Here is a 15,214-nt window from a genome sequence, read left to right as displayed (position 1 = left end):
AAACTAATACCTAACCTTGTCTTAAGCGGTCACAATTATTATCCTATAGTCATATTAAGATTTCATTTCTTTTCTAGAATATGCATTTGAATAAATTAGTGCTATCTCAACATCTACAGTTTTTTTTAGAAAATTTTGTACATTTTCCAAAGTCTTAATGTAATTTTTGTCAGTTGAGAACATCTATCGATTCCTGATAACTGAAAGATTAGTATGATACTTGATGTATATATTTCACTGAAATTTCCCAAGCAGACATACCTGAACTGCAAAAGAAAATTCTCACCTTTCATTTCATACCAAACTAAAGATTTGCAAATTTAAAGGAAAATCTTACATCTTAGGATTTATTGTGGGATAAAATTAGCATTTCCATACTGAAGACTAAGTTTTCAAATGATTAGACATCTCATCAAGGGCCACAGTCCATTCGAAGTTTGTTCAAAAATTTTGTAAATCTATAAATACCCACCTTCCTGTTTATAAAAATGCTTTGACATGTATTTATTTTCAGATTGTGTTTGCTTTCATTTTTCACCATAATGCTTCGATTACATTGTACCACAGTACAGTTATGATTGAATGCCACTTGCTTTTTGCCTCGATGAACGCTCTATGTATGCTGCATATTGCTTCTATGAAAATCCTTCAGAGCTCATGTCTTCCCAAGATAGTTGCTAATCCATACACATTTCTGGGAAATTGTTTTATACTGTGTGAGAGAGAACTGTAATAACCATTAATACTCTTCAAGATAATCCTTCCCAACTAGCAATTTCGTATTTTATAATAGTTGCGGAAACGTTTCGGAGAAACAAATTATAAAACTGCATTTCTCCCAGAAATGTTTTCAATATGATTATAAAACTGCTATAAATAGGAAATTGGCACCGTTTTATAAAACATTCTAGTTATTATCAATATTTTGTAAGGCCTTTTACAAACACTACAAAATAGATTTATAAACATTTTGGCAGTTACTATAAAATTTGTCTAACGCTCTTAAAAAGTAGTTTTGTAAAGACTTCCCTTACTGCACTTTTGCAACATATTTAAGCGATACTTATAAAATAATCAGAAGACAATTTTATAAGAGTTTTTTATTAGTTCCAAGTAGGCGTTATAAAATATAATACAGCCGAAAACGATAACAATAAAATAAAAAAGTGTTGAAAATGTTTTCTTGAAGACGCAAGAAGTAATTTTGTATTGGACACTAGGAAAATATAACAGATATGTCACCAACTGAAAACTAACAAATAGAAAGGTTGAAGCCATTTTAAAATTTCACTTCTGCACTCATAAAACTGTTAAAGACATTGTTTATGTTTTGAAGATTGATATTTTTACTGCAAATGAAATTTTATTGACAAATATATAGCCTATTATTAGCAAAATTCAAGCGCGCCACTCATTTATAAATGTTTTCGGCAAAATTATTAATTATACAAAAATTCACTCTGTCGACGTATTAATTTTCTAGTCGCAAACTCAACTCACTTTATTCTAAATAATATAATGTTATAATAAGTATGTACTTATCAGCTGTAAATATCACTATATGTGCGGAATTTCATATTTTCAACTAATCTAATTTCAGTATCCCGGATCGCTTTCATTACAAATGGCGTCGTTCTATAAAATGAATTGGTATCAGTAGCAAGCATTTCAACGTATTTTAGCTACTATGTTACCCCTATAAAACTGTTAAGAAACACTTAGTTCTGGGAGTGATGGTATTGCGGCAGAGTCGGACTACTTTTAAAGCTTTAGGTTTCTAGAAAAGTGCTGGTATGAATAAAAGATTTTTCACATATAGTTTGGATAAATATTATCTGTCTTTGATGTTTTGGCTAAAAAGTTTCTTTCATCGATTATAAAGGCTAAACGATGGGTTTTAACCATTATCGTAACTTTTTCCTGATTTTCGCAAGAAAAAATTGAAGCACTAGGTTAGGAGGGATAATTCAAAGTGTTTCTTAGTATTTCCAATATACAGGGCGACTCAAAAAGCTTCCAGAAAGTTTTTTTATGGATCACCAAGTCATTTCTTCGTCTATTTGAAGCACCTTGAACTGAATCTAAAACTATTATATACCTCCCAATAAATGTTCAAAATGGCCGCAATTGGGTTATTATTTATATATTCGGGATACAAACTGAAAAATCCACTACAGTGTCCACACAATGGAATTATTATCAAATTGAAAGTATAAATTAATACACTAATACACTAAATAATTTCAGACACTATGATATGCATTATCATAATGTCTGAAATTGAGGATGAATTAGAATTGAATACAGTAACAATAGAAACTGATTATTAGTTATTGACAAAATGTATCAATTAATTATAATTTATAAAAATGAGTTTTCAATATTTTTTTGGCCGTAAGCTACAGTGTATTAAAAATATGGAAGTATTTTGCAAGAGTGTTACCTCATATTACTGGAGTTTTCTACCAACACCAAACCGGTCTAGACCCACTATTAAGATTTTCGACCGTATATTTTTTAATAGATGGATTTTCTTAAATAACTGAAACAAAACCAAACTAACCCAAACCAGCCATTATCCCTTCTTTCACTAAACAAAAAATTATAAAAAAATATTTGTTACAAATAGAGTATTCGAACCCACCACAAAAATTAATCATACGTCAATTAGTCAACATCCCAACATCAAAGCCATTTACACTAACGAATACCTATGGATACGAACACTGTCACGAATTAATTATAGAAAGCGGGTAGCGAACCTATACAATTGAATTTGAACGCGAACGCATACGCTCAAATCACAAAATTATCGGAAACCTAGATACTCCGAAATGAATTAAATTCCGTGAATCACCTTGTATGGTTTAGCTGCTAAAACTGAACTCCCATCCAACCCTAACAACTCATTTCTATATGAAATATTTTTTCTTAACACAACTGAGCATCCCGTTATTTTGATGGTTTTTTTACACAGAATAATACTAAGAATACGGCCTTATTAATATTTGTTTGCCTTTCTGCTACGCTGTGGCTCTGCTGTCGGTACACAACTATTGTGATTGTTTATAAGTTAGTTGGCAACGTTTTTGCTAATAAATGACACTTTGGTGACTCTTATAATATAAATTACTTATATTCATCACATATTACCTTTATTATGATAAATATTCGTTGTCTAATGCTAAATACATGTTATATTAGACATAACCTATATGAACGCGGAATAAATATTGTTGATATTTAATTTGTCGTGCGTTTAGTGGAAATGACGGGTAAGTTTTTGATGTCAGAATATATCTTTTAATTAGCTTCAATAATTGACCAGATATTTGATAATTCAGGCCTATATTTTCAGTTGATAGTTTTGTGTTTTTGAAGCTGGATTTGACTCATTTTATCTACGTTTTAGGTATATATGTTCACCATAGTTCCGTCGTCATGGGTAAATAACAACCAACCTTCATGGCCAAAAATTGATGCTGATAAGCTAATACGAAACCACAATTCTATGCCCGAAGCCAGTTGGTTTACAATGATGTATAAACTAGAACAAAGTCATTTGATGACCTACCAAATTGCTGAAGAAAAACTATTAGAACGAATGCTGAAGAATGACGATACAGAACAAGAAAAAATTATCAATTCTATGCAACCCAAAAAGCAAGCAGGGTTATTTTCATCCAAACAAGTTGTCACAAAAAGTGTGAAAAAGCCAGAGTTATGTATCTTTTATGGGACACTGTCTATATGACAGTAGGTATTAGTTATTCGAGGAGTTACGTCTGAATACTGCCTGTGAAGCATACCTTGCTGTACCTGAATTTGTCATCATTTAAAGAGTTGTAACACGAAACTGCTTCACTCTGAACAAAATATCCAGGTTTCCTAAATAGATGACTAAAAATTGAAACTTGAAAGTGCAAACCCTTTGTATTTTACAGTCTTCCAAATTGTGAATAATAAGGTTGAGTTACTAAACCCAATGCCTTGAAAATATTGAATTTACTTATGTGGTACCTATATTCAATAAAAATCAAATACTTAGAAGTTGCTGAAGAATTAATTTCCACCACGACATCGATGGTGCCCCACTTGAATAACTTAACAAAAATATTCTTACTCAATACAACTAAAATTTTGAAGAATTTTCCAAAGCTGCGATTAGGAATCGATGTCAGCTGGTTGTTCTTAAATGCTGCATTTTATTCTTGGTTGCAGCAAATATATATTAGCAAAAGCAATTCGATTTTATAACAGTTATGTTAGTGTTTTGGAATTGTTTAAATCTGTTTAAAATCTGTTTTTCCGTTAACCAGCTGTCGCACCCCTACGAACGACAACCCTCAGAAGTCGAAACTTGTGCGAGCTAAGGATTAACGAGGTCTTACCTTTTAACGTGTGATTCCTAACACGGGTTGGACGATAGCAAGTGAAGATCGATCGTTCAGGCTAGGGCTTGAACCACCGACCAACACGGCAGTCAATTCGAGTGAGTGAACAAAGCACCCATGCCGAACCGCTTGGCTATCGACCAACCGGTCGGTCGATTGTAGTGAATATACCATACTATAAAATAGTTGGGAAATTATCATTGAAGTGACAATATGGTAATGAAAATAAAATTGTGTCTGAAAGCATTTTAATAAAACAATTTCATTAAAGCTACAGGAAACAGTTATAAAATGAGCTTGAAATAGTTTTATAACTATCATAAAAATCTCGCAGAAAAGTGTTATAAAACTGCTACATAACAATTCACTTTTATAGGAAAATAAGTTTAATAAGTTAGTTGTAGAAACATTTCTGTGATAATTTCCTGGCTATTTTATAATGGTTTTTTATTTTATTTCATAAACGTTTCTATGACAAATTTATAAAACACTTTTATTGCCTACAACTGTATTGTGTTCACCGATCATCTTATACAATCAATTAGCATTTTGGAAGTAATTATAAAATACTAATAAAATAAAACTGTTGCAACACCATGGAATTATAAAACAACTTTGCTGGTTGGGTTGACCCTACTTTTAGTTGAATTGAATTGAAGATCTAAAACGACTATCACTGTATTGAGAATTACACCCGCACCTAAAATAAATAATCTTTAATCTGAAATGTTATACTCACCTTTGAACAACAGCTGTGAATCGATAGTGTGCGTACTTGAGAGACTACAATTCAACAGAACAAGCGTATTACAATAGTGATCTTATTGTGTATATACCTATATTCAATATGTTTCAATTTATTTACGAGTATAAGCTGTGCTTACGTTAGACACAGTCTACAATGTGTTTCTCAACTGTCGCATATACAATCAAACAAGACACTTACCACAGAATAGTAACACTAACGACAACTTGATGACATTTTACAGACACCAACCAAGAAAACTGTAAGAGGAACTAGTGTGACCATAATCCGTTCGACCGCAGCGCCGAATAAAAATTATCAACAAACAATTTAATTCATGTATCACCTAAATGCAACAGTCAAAACAATTCATTTTTACAAAATACCAATAGAAAGTAAAACTGCGTGTCACACCGTTTTACTTCTTATTAACATTCCTTTGAAATGATCTGAATTATTTTGTTTGTTGAATTTCAGTGATACATGAATTAAATTGATTGTTGATAATTTTCATTCGGCGCCAAGGTAGAACGGCGTTTTGTCGTACTATAAATGAACTAGCATATGTAACACTTGAAGTTCTTGATAAATCCGCCCGATACCAGCGCCGAATTGAAATTATCAACAATCGTTTTAAATGTATCTTTCAAATACAATAAACTTTTTAAATCATCAAAAAATTTAATTCTTTGTCAGAAATTAGCTTTTTAAAAAGATTGATGAAATAAAATGATACTTGCTTGAGAATGTTTTGCACAAAAGTTGTAACCGAATTTTATATTGAATGCATTAAAGTGAATGTTGAAAATATTCAACACTTTCAATAAAATTGAAATATAACAATCTTTATTATTCATAGGAAAATATTTAGAATAGAAAGTTAATTTGCTACATTTTCAGACAAACGAAAATCTATTTTTATTACCAAAAATGTTTCATGGGAAAACTTTGACAGTCATTCAAATATATTCATTGAAATGTTATTCCCAAACTTACTTTTAGAAAGTTAATTCAAAGTTTCATTATAATTCAACAGTCATATAAATAACTAACATTTTATTCAAACGTCAAAATTATATGCGGAATTGAAACGTTTGTTGAATTTACTCGAATAATACATTCCATTGATTGTTGAATAGAAATGTTTGTTCATTGCTGAGTTGAACTATATGTATATAGATTATTTTTCAGCATAATATATAGTAAATTGGCGTTCCATTTTCCAATACTCTGAAACAATATTTTTCTTCGGAATCAATAAAAGCTTCAAGTTATTTCATTAGTATTTTTTATTCGAATAACAATTTTATTTATGTAGGTAACATTTTAAATCAAGTGTCTTTCAAAATAGAACAAATTTTGCGAACAATCGTTTTTAATGTGTCGAACAAATGCATCAAACAATTAAATTCAAACAAATAAATTGTTAGTTGAATAAATTGAGGAATGAATATTTGTGACAATAAAAAGTGAAACGGCGTTCCATAGAATTTAATTGATCTGTTATTAGTTTGTCCAATGAGCAAAAGTTGACCTTACTGACTCTTATAGATATAATTTTTATATTTGTATTTGAATTTTCTCATATTGGATCTCTTCGATTGCTCGGGCAATGAATTATTGAGTTTCACAGCACCAAAAAGAAATGATCTCTGAAACTGTGCAGTGCAATGTTGTGGCATAGTTAGATTGTGTTTATGTCTAATGTTTCTTGAGTGAATATTTTCACGCAGAGTTAGTTGTTGTATTAAAAGGGAAGAATGGGAAGGGTAATCAATTTATGAACAAAACAACCCAAATGATGAATCATGCTGTTTTTCATATTGAGCCAGCGGGAGTTTCTAAAGGCTTCAGAAATTGAATTATACTTGAATTATACCATACATTAGGCGGCAACAAGAATTTTGCACTTTTTGTATTCTTTTTTTATCTGAATCATATGAGTATCACAGAGCAGAGCTTTTTAGAAGTTGGCTCAAAATAAAACGATTACAGTATAACAGTTTCAAAGACATCTAACCTTTTTTCATTAAATTTTCAACATGACTAGTGAATCTAAGATCAGTGTCAAGCATCACCCCTAAATTTTTATCTGCATTGACAGGAGTCAAGATAGTATGACCTATTTGAATTGAAGGGGTTATATTTTTAGGAGTGATTAATTTTTTGGAAAAGAAAGTTTTTGGCTTTCTACTACTCCATCTGATAAAAAAAAGGGGATGAGAGAATCTTCCAAAGAAAGGAAGGAAGTAATCAATTTGAAACTCTATACATGGATGTGTAGATCATGCAAAGAAGTAACTTTCAGATACAAACTGAAAGAAAGTCCTTGTGAAACAGCTACTTTCATATAAACATTGAATTACACGAAAGAATATCATTACGATGTCATCGATGACATAAGCAGATCAAGCTTATTCCGTGACATTCAAAATCGTAATTTATGAATGAAGTGTGTGTATTTTCTATAATGTTATCCAATTTGGTACTGAAGAGCCTTAGGGCAAGTGTCTTAAGGCGAAACATCGGTGTATACCAGTGAGGGTGACAGTGTTCCATGTGAGTACAATTTATTACCATTCATTCAAAGTAGAACTCATGTGAATGGTATCTGATTCTTATTCCACAACAAATGTTTGAAATACAAACTGAGTAGAGAAAAGTATCTTCTGTATAATTCAGTGTTCATATAGAAGTATTTGTTTCGAAAGATTTTTTTTCTTTCGTGTAATTCAATGTTTATATGAAAGTAGCTGTTTCAGGAGGACTTTCTTTCAGTTTGTATCTGAAAGTTACTTCTTTGCATGATCTACACATTCATGTATAGAGTTTCAAATTGATTACTTCCTTCCTTTCTTTGGAAGATTTTCTCATCCCCTTTTTTTTTCAAGTTCAAGTGAACATGATTTGAAAATGAATCCTAATAAAACAATGATGATGCATTTTGGATCGCAGAAGAATCGTAAATTTGCGTAAAACAATTTCCATTCAGAATTAGGTCATACTTTTTTTTTGTATCAGATGGCGTAGTAGAAAGCCAAAAACTTTCTTTCCCAAAAAAGTATCACCTAATTCTGAATATTCTGAATGGAAATTGAATTTTCAAATCATGTTCCCCGTTGATCAAATCAAGATCAGTGTTGAAGAGATTTTGTGCCTCAGCATACTCATCGATTTTAAAGTGCATGTATAATTTTATGTCATCAACATACGCCTGTATTTTACATTTCTTGATGGACGAATTTACTCGAATTTACTTGCTTTTAGTGTTTAGTAGATGAAACTTTTCATTCAATTCGAAAAACTATATTTTCAATACGTGTTCTTGAATCTTGTTATTCATATTCCAACTCTTTATCCAAATTCGTTTCAATCACTTTGTAACTGTATCATCTTCTCATAAAATTCTTGCCATGTGGATTTTTCATGTATCACCTAAACTCAAGATGAAGGAATGGGGGTTGAGAATCACGGACCCTGATGATAATTCGAAAATGTTTCTAATATTTTTCAACATGCTATAGTAGTTGAAGAAAATAATGTTTTCGTGTAGCGACAAATATCCGATTTTACGTATTCTGAAATTTTCATTTTGTTCAAAAATTAATACCACAGATATATCGCACAAGTATTTCTTGAATGCCACAACTCAAAAATCGGTATATTTGAGTTGAGACTATGAACAAATTGGTAAATATTTCTTTATCTGAACTGTATCAAGTTGTATTAACATCCAAATTGTATCAACTTGATATAGTTCAGATGATACTGTATCAACTTGATACAGTTTATATGATCGATAAAAAATATTTATCGATTTTTTTCATATTGATTTTTGAGTTGTGTCCCTTTAGAAATACTAGTGCGAAATGTGCAATCCCATATTTGGTTGGAATTCAATCATCTATACAGTTTACTAGAGTCAGAATGTACGATGTAATAGTAATTATTTCTTTTTTTTTTCGACCTTTTTTGGGTATTTGTCACCTTCCACAATCTGAAAAATATAAAAATAATTTTTAATCGACCTTTTTTTGAATAATTGTTACCTTCCACAATCTGAAAAAATATAAAAATAATAATGGAGAACTTTATACAAGTGTAGAAGGGCAAACTTTTTAGTTTACCCCGATAAGTTACTGCGTAAAAATTAAAGTATTTTTCACAAAGAAAAATCTTCTATTTATCAGTAACTTGTCGTATTTCACAATTTTGCCTTTTAAAAAAATTATTAAGAAATTATACTTATCTTTTTACGTTTCGGAGGCCAAAATCTGCCTCAGTCTTCAGAAATTGATAAAAATTCGAATATATACGCAGTTATTCCTTTTTTGAGAGCTTATTTCTTTACTTCTTCGACAGATGTCAAAGAAGTTTTGAAATATGAAATTATGTCAATGTTGTTGATTGACAACTGAAACATTCGATGTAATACAAGGTACTCTCCGATATCAGTGTGTTGCCATTTCGCCACTATCCAAAGTTTTCTTCAAGATGGGTAGCCAAGTACGGTCTATTTCTAAGGAGCTATTCGAGATACAATTATACACTTGTATAAAGTTCTCCATTATAATTTTTATATTTTTTCAGATTGTGGAAGGTAACAATTACCCAAAAAAAGGTCGATAAAAAACTGATTTTTTCCTCCACAAAAAATGACTTTTGTTGAATATAAAAATTATAATGGAGAACTTTATACAAATGTAGAAGGGCAAACTTTTTAGTTTACCCCGATAAGTTACTGAGAAAATCAAAGTATTTTTCACAAAGAAAATTCTTCTATTTATCAGTAACTTGTCGTATTTAACAATTTTTCATATCAAAAAAATTGATAGGCAAAATTTTTAAATACAAGAAGATTTTTCTTTGTATTATAATTTTTATATTTTTTGTGGAAGGTGACAAATACCCAAAAAAGGTCGATAAAAAAACTGATTTTCCTCCACAAAAAATGACTTTCGTTTGAAAAATTATTTCTGTTTTGTTTTATGTTGCCCGCATACTCTCTAATATTTAATTTCATTTACTGAAAGTTTTAATCCGTAATTTGAAAACAAATATTTCACTTAACGACTTTTCTGCATGATTTTTCAGCAATTATGGAACTTACATTGAACGAGATGTTATTGAAAGAAATAGAATGCTATTATTGTCCCAGACAGTTGGTTCCCCCACTGTTTAAATGTTCTTTCGGTCATCACTTCTGTAACGAGTGTGTCAAATCGGAAGAAAAGTGTTCTGAATGCCAATTGCCAACAAAAAGGGACTATCTGATTGAAGAGTTGTGTTTTGGGACTACTTTGAACTGCTCATCCGCAAAATCTGGTTGTGATTTCAAAGCCAAGACGCTGTTGGTTTCAGAACACGAAAAGTTCTGTTCATTCTCCCAGGCAGTGGAAAAATCACCTGGACACACCTCAAATACAAATCAACCTGGAACATCGGAGGAAAACATTATAGCGAAAGGTAAGTTGGCTGATAATTTTCAAATTTCGACAATTTTTCATCTTTCAATCAAAATCTTTGAATGACTGCCTTTGGAAAAGGTAATTCTGAGACTTGTAAGATAGTACATACTGACTTAACGAATAATTCAGATGAATGATATGAACATGAAACCATTTCCAGTGTATTATATGTGACTTCTTCTTTTGGAGAAGCCACATATAGGCAAATAGTAGTTCTTGATATATTTTCTCATTTTTAATAAACCTCACGTATGATAACAACAATGCTTCATTGGTTGGTGAAGTGGCCTCATCTAACTGCATTTAATTTAAATGATATTGTAGCCTTGAGGGTTTCATCGCTTCATTCTAAAAAGTTTGTTCAAAATCAAAAATCAAAATCAAAAAATCTTTATTTCCGTAGACCTAGGGAAGGCATGGAAAAAGTCACATAACTCAGTACAATTACAATGAGGTCACAATCATATAACAACATAATTATAAGACATATATAACATTTAGACCATAAAAGGGATACAAAAATTAAAATTTAAAATTCCAAATCAGACTGAAAAAATTCATCAAGCGAATAAAATACCTTTTCACATAATAGTTTCCGAACTTTTTGTTTAAAGAGCTTTACACTAGTTATTTTTTTAATGGATATTGGGAGCTTGTTGTACAGTTTTATTGACATGATATGAGGTCCATTAGTCATCTTGGCTAATTTATGACTAGGAATTAAAATGTTATAGTTTTTTTTCAGGGTGAAGCCCGAAAGAAGACATGTATCATCTCTGTTCTGAAACTTGGAGCAATTTGATTTAACGTAGATTACGCAATTAAGAATAAACATGCAAGTAACAGTTAATATATTCTTTGCAAATAGTGGTTTACAGGAATTGAGTGGTTTTTTAAAACAAATTGTTATAATAATCTTTTTCTGTAAAATTAATAAGTAACTGATTCTATTGCAGTTGCCAAAACAAATAATACAGTAATTGAGGGCAGAGTAAACATATGCATAATAGTAACTTTTAAGAATTTCAATAGACACAAAATTACGCAGATTCTATATAACGAAACAATGTGTAGCTAATTTCTTCAGTATGAAATCAACATGATGATTCCAATTGAGTTGAGAATCAATAAAAACTCCTGAAAATTTTTTATAGTTTACCTGTTCAATACTTTTAATCTCAGACCTAACCAATACACTACAATCAGTTTCCTGAATTGTAAAGAGAATTGTTTCAAGATTATTTAGAATCAAGGCATTCTTGGAACAATAATTTTGCATGTTGGATACAGCATCATTTGCTCTTACTGACAATGTTTCACATTCCGAACCACTGACAGTAAAAGATGTGTCATCAGCAAATTGTTGGCAAAGAAGCCACATAGGCGAAGATGGATTTGTGGGATTTTCAATAAATCCATATTTTATATATTCCACGCTATACTGCCTTTTCTTTTTTTTTTGCTTTCCACATAATTTTGTCTTCAAAATGCCGAGGTAAGGAATCGAGTATTAAAAACTTGCTAATGTCACCTCTCACAGTATGCACCACCGTTCGTACAGCACTTTACCTAGCTAGTCGCTAACTCAATTCACTTGTTTTCGTAATATCTTTGAATGACATTACTGGCTGGATGACGCGCGCTTTTATATGAGGCAGCGGGCGGGCCTAGTACTTCCGAGGATGGAGACTAGAAGCTTCTCGCTTCGCATTGAAGCTTACCGCCATCTATTGTACAGTTTGACAACTATCGAACAGTCCCCCTGTCTACTCCCAGGGCCAGGGAAATTCCCTCTAACGTCAAGAAGGATGATGGGTCCTATACCAGGGGGAAGGAAGAAACCAGTAGATACCTACTGGGTAAGTACTTCCCTAAGGACGAGCGTATGAGCGACACCATGGCAAGGCGGAGGATAAGGGAGAGGGAACAGGGAGCATGGGGTGAGGATCAGCCGTCCTTCACGTATGGGGAGCTGCGCGCTATAACCGAACAGCTACTCGATGGGAAGGCGACGGGAGTGGATGAGATCCCCAACGAAATGATCCGGAAGATGATAGTTTGGAAAGGGGAGTGTATGTTGAAGGTATTCAATGCTTGCCTAGAAAGACGGTATTTCCCGGAGGTGGTTATTATGATGTTATGGCTTAATTGATAGAAATTGTATTTTTTATGTGAATGATTGTATATCTAGATAACATGTTACTATGTGCTTTACTGTCTCGCCAGTTATTGTAAAATTGTAAGGTTATTGGTATTTCATCTACAGGTAAACCGATCGTAATATCCCCCTGCTATTATCAAATGAACTATGTATATCTGAAATATTGAAGAAATGATAATATTTTGGGTTCAACCCTGTCCTGAGTTATCAAAAAGAAACAAACTGGCATATTCTTTGATCATAATAGTATTCTCCGCGGTTAGGATTAAAATCCACGCATTATATTGGTAACGATAAGTATTTATAGGAAAACGTTTTATGTAATAGAATGAATTGCGAAATTGGTGCTTAGCATCCATTAATGTCTATGTTGTTCTTTAGTCTTAGTTAATAAAATGTTAAAATGTACTCGACTGCGTTTCAGTAGGTTCGTAATTTAACACTCAGTTATCCATAAACTCGCTTGTTCAGGAACTACCGCTCGATTCTGAACAAGTGAATCAAGCTTTTATTACACATTCAATGACGTTTCGAAGTACCCAAAGACTCATCGTCAGTATAACCGCTCCCGAACTGAAGAGAGGGTATTTAGATTAGTCAGAAAGTGTGGGAACCGTCTCCTCAGAGTCACCAATTAAAATCAGGCCAACCAGGTGATCTAGTAAAAAAAGGGGGGTTTCGTAATACCAGATCTTCAATACTCCGCACTATTCGTCTAACGCTCTTAAAAAGTAGTGTTGTAAAGACTGCCCTTACTGCACTTCTGCAACATATTTAAGCGATACTTATAAAATAATCAGAAGACAATTTTATAAGAGTTTTTTAGTAGTTCCAAGTAGGCGTTATAAAATATAATACAGCCGAAAACGATAACTATAAAATAAAAAAGTGTTGAAAATGTTTTCTTGAAGACGCAAGAAGTAATTTTGTATTGGACACTAGGAAAATATAATAGAAATGTCACCAACTGAAAACTAACAAATAGAAAGGTTGAAGCCATTTTGAAATTTCACTTCTGCACTCATAAAACTTATAAAGACATTGTTTGTGTTTCGAAGATTGATATTTTTACTGCAAATGAAATTTTATTGACAAATATATAGCCTATTATTAGTAAAATTTAAGCGCGCCACTCATTTATAAATGTTTTCGGTAAAATTATCAATTATACAAAAATTCACTCTGTCGACGTATTAATTTTCTAGTCGCAAACTTTACTCACTTTATTCCAAATAATATAATATTATAATATTTATGTACTTTTCAGCTGTAAATATCACTATATGTGCGGTATTTCATATTTTCAACTCATCTAATTTCAGTATCCCGGATCGCTATCATTACAAATGGCGTCGTTCTATAAAATGAATTGGTATCAGTAGCAAGCATTTCAACATATTTTAGTTACTATGTTACCCCTATAAAACTGTTAAGAAACACTTACCTAGTTCTGGGAGTGATGGTATTGCGGCAGAGTCGGACTACTTTTAAAGCTTTAGGTTTCTAGAAAAGTGCTAGTATGAATAAAAGATTTCTCACATATAGTTTGGATAAATATTATCTGTCTTTGATGGTTTGGCTAAAAAGTTTCTTTTATCGATTATGAAGGCTAATCGACGGGTTTTAACCATTATCATAACCTTTTCCTGATTTTCGCAAGAAAAAATTGAAGCATTAGGTTATGTGGGATAATTTAAAGTGTTTTTTTAGTATTTCCAATATACAGGGCGACTCAAAATGCTTTCAGAAAGTTTTTTTATGGAACACCAAGTCATTTCTTAGTCTATTTGAAGCAACTTGAACTGAATCTAAAACTATTATATACCCCCCAATAAATGTTCAAAATGGCCGCCACACTAATATATGTATATCATAGTGTCTAAAATTAAGGATGAATTAGAATTGAATACAGTAACAATAGAAACTGATTATTAGTTATTGACAAAATGTATCAATTAATTATAATTTATAAAAATGAGTTTTCATTATTTTTTTGGTCGTAAGCTACAATGTATTGAAAACATGGAAGTATTTTGCAAGAGTGTTACCTCATATTACTGGAGTTTTCTCCCAAAACCAAACCGTTCTAGACCCACAATTGAGATTTCCGACCGTATATTTTTCAATAGATGGATTTTCTGAAATAACTGAAACAAAACCAAACTAACCTAAACCAACCATTATCCCTTCTTCCACTAAACAAAAAATTATAAAAAAATGTTTGTTACAAATAGAGTATTCGAACCCACCACAAAAATTAATCATACGTCAATTAATCAACATCCCAACATCAAAGCCATTTACACTAACGAATACCTATGGATACGAACACTGTCACGAATTAATTATAGAAAGCGGGTAGCGAACCTATACAATTGAATTTGAACGCGAACGCATACTCTCAAATCACAAAATTATCGAAAACCTAGATACTCCCAAATGAATT

This window comes from Leptinotarsa decemlineata, unplaced genomic scaffold (assembly GCF_025532065.1).
Source record: "Leptinotarsa decemlineata unplaced genomic scaffold, Ldec_3_MD MMD2_tig00001973_RagTag_RagTag, whole genome shotgun sequence".
Classification (NCBI taxonomy): Eukaryota; Metazoa; Arthropoda; class Insecta; order Coleoptera; family Chrysomelidae; genus Leptinotarsa; species Leptinotarsa decemlineata.
The sequence above is the reverse complement of the archived record's forward strand: the minus strand, read 5'-3'. Positions refer to the sequence as shown.